Source organism: Equus quagga, chromosome 3 (genome assembly GCF_021613505.1).
Source record: "Equus quagga isolate Etosha38 chromosome 3, UCLA_HA_Equagga_1.0, whole genome shotgun sequence".
NCBI classification, from domain to species: Eukaryota; Metazoa; Chordata; class Mammalia; order Perissodactyla; family Equidae; genus Equus; species Equus quagga.
The window spans coordinates 86,448,192-86,451,400 of NC_060269.1; the positions used below are offsets into that span (position 1 = coordinate 86,448,192).

A 3,209-nucleotide genomic window follows, 5' to 3' on the forward strand; every position below is an offset into this window, starting at 1 on the left:
AACAAATGGTGCTGGGAAAACTGGACAGCCACATGTAAAAGATTGAAAATTGACCATTATTTTTCACCATTCACCAAAATAAACTCAGAATGGATCAAAGACCTAAAGGTAAGACTTGAAACCATAAGGCCTCCAGAAGAAAATACAGGCAAGTACACTCTTTGACATCAGTCTTAAAAGGATCTTTTCAGACACCATGTCTTCTTGGACAAGGGAAACAATAGAAAGAATAAATAAATGGGACTTCATCAGACTAAAGGGCTTCTACAAGGCAAGGGAAAACAGGATTGAAACAAAAAACAACCCACGAACTGAGAAAAAATATTTGCAAATCATATATCTGACAAAGGGTTAATCTCCATAATATATAAAGAACTCATGCAACTCAACAACAAAAAGTCAAACAACCTGATCAAAAAATGGGCAGAGGATACAAGCAAACATTTCTCCCAAGAAGATATACAGATAGCCAATAGGCACATGTGCTCATCATCACTGATTATCAGGGAAATGCAAATCAAAACTACTCTAAGATATCACCTTACACATGTTAGAATGGCTAAACTAACCAAGATAAAAAATGACAGATGTTGGAGAGGTTGTGGAGAAAAAGGAACCCTCATACACTGCTGGTGGGAATGCAAACTTGTGCAGCCACTATGGAAAACAGTATGGAGATTTCTCAAAAAATTAAAAATAGAAATACCATATGACCCATCCATCCTACTACTGGGTATCTATCCAAACAACTTGAAATCGGCAATTCAAAGAGACCCATGCACCCCTATGTTCATTGCAGCATTATTTATAATAGCCAAGACTTGGAAGCAACCTAAGTGCCCATCGACTGATGATTGGATAAAGAAGATATGGTATACATATACAATGGAATACTACTCAGCTGTAAAAAAGGATAAAATTGTCCCATTCACAACAACATGGATGGACCTTGAGGGTATTATGTTAAGCAAAATAAGCCAGACAGAGAAAGACGAACACCATGTGATTTCACTCATATGTGGAAGATAAACACATGAACAAAGAGAACAGGTTAGTGGTTACTGGAGGAAAGAGGAGGTGGGCGTGTGCACAAAGGGTGAAGTGGTGCACCTATAATATGACTAAAAAATAATCTACAACTGAAATTTCACAAGCCTGTATGTATATGCTTTTAAAGGAAAGTGCTAAAAGCTGCCTGTTGAGTCCAGGAGAGCAACAAAAGGTCCCCCTGAGATGTTTTCTTGTCCTTTGGGGAATAAGGGCTCCTCATCAGAGTGTGCTACAGTTTCAGTGGGAGATTCCAGTAGAGGGAAAACACCATTTCCTTTTACTGCCACAATAAGCTCATTATGCAAACTGCTAATTCTTTCCATAGCTGTTCAGGCTTGGTTTTTCTACAAACGTAATTGCTGTTTGTAGTAAATTTGCACGAGTGTAAATGTATTAAGTTTTTCCACTTGTGCATTAACTGACATAATTTCTTGGCTTGCAGAGTTCACATACTAAAGCTCAATCCAAGGTATCATTTGAGACATTCTTTAAAATAAAAAAGCTACAAAATTGGTCAAAAGCAAGGCAGCAAACCAGGAAAAATAGAAACAAAAACCAAAAACAGAATGCCATGGTCTGACCCTGAATTTAAGGTGACTCAAAATCAATGCCCCAGATTGGGCTCTTCATTCCTTTTCTCAAATCTGCTCTCTCCTTGTGATCTCCGTCTGATTTCTTGCAGCACCATGTTTCCACTTACCAAAACTGAAAACCGAGGATGCCAGCTTTGGTTCCTTCCCAGCTTCCTCATGCGGTCATCGAATCCTGCTGCTTTTGCCTCCTAAAGATGGACTACAGTCATGTGTCGGAGATCGCTGAGAAATGTGTCATTAGGCCATTTTGTCGTTGTCTGAGCATCACAGAGTGTACTTACACAAACTTGGATGGTCTAGCCCACTACACACCTAGGCTATGTGGTACTACTCTTATGGGCCCACCATCGGACATGGGGTCCACTGTTGACCGAAACATCCTCATGAGGCGCATGACTATATTTTGAAGATTGTTCTCTTCTCTACATTCTTTGTACTAGTGCCACAGTTCAAGCTGGTATTATTTCTTGCCTGAATCACTGTAACTGCCTCTTAATTTTTCTCTCTTCCTCTAGTGTTGACCCCTAAAATCTGCTCTTGATACATTAGCAAGAGTAATGAATATAACACACAAATCTGATTCTGTAATTCAGTCAGTAGCTCCCCACTAACTTTTTGGACAAAACTTAATATGACGTATAATGCCCTTTAATCTGTACTCCTGCTGACCTTGAACTTTGTGACTCAGCAGCACCAATCTGCTAGAGCTTCTGCACAGAACCTTTCTCCTATCCGGCCTTTTGCTTACACTCTGCCTGGTGTGCCCTTTCCCCTCTCTTTACCTGCCTGTTCTGTTCACCCTTAAGACCCAATTCAGGTGCCTCTTCTCGAATTGTGTTACATGCCCCTCCCCTGTGTTTCCATAACTCTCTGAATAGAGCTCTATTTTTTTTTTTTTTTGAGGAAGATTAGCCCTGAGCTAACATCCGCTGCCAATCCTCCTCTTTTTTGCTGAGGAAGACTGGCCCTGAGCTAACATCTGTGCCCATCTTCCTCTACTTTATATGTGGGATGCTGCCACAGCATGGCTTGACAAGCAGTGCATAGCTCGGCACCCGGGACCCAAACCAGTGAACCCTAGGCCACCGAAGTGGAACATGCAAACATAACCACTGCACCACCAGGCTGGCTCCTGAATATAACTCTATTATACTTACCATAGTGTATTAGTTTGAACCATACAAAACTGCCAATATCCAATCCTTTATTCTAAAACAATAACAATTTCATGCGGTCCTCCCTAACTATTTCACTTATTTTATGTTTCTTTCTACTACAGTATGACCTTTCTGAGCTTATTCATCTCATTATTATTTATCTCTGAGCTTATTATTATTTATTTTTGCAGCCAGAAAATTGATGTCCATGATTATCTTTTAGTGACATGGAAAAAAAGCTTGATGTTATTTTTTAAAGCCTGAAAGAGAATACACACACATATATACATACATTCACAAAGTATGTAAAATTCTTGAATACAAAACAAGTATTTTAAGACTTCTGTCTTCTTTTGAAAAGCTTACTTTAAATTCAGTTCCAAATAACAGAAGCTAGTCAGAGTACTGA

At 39.4% G+C, this 3,209-nt stretch overlaps 1 protein-coding gene across 1 annotated transcript in view; it reads left to right on the forward strand.

Annotated features, from left to right (window-relative positions):
• HSD17B11 (hydroxysteroid 17-beta dehydrogenase 11) overlaps positions 1 to 3,209 on the forward strand; it is a 39,261-nt gene that overhangs the window by 8,892 nt on the left and 27,160 nt on the right. The gene's annotated exons all lie outside the window — the stretch shown is intronic.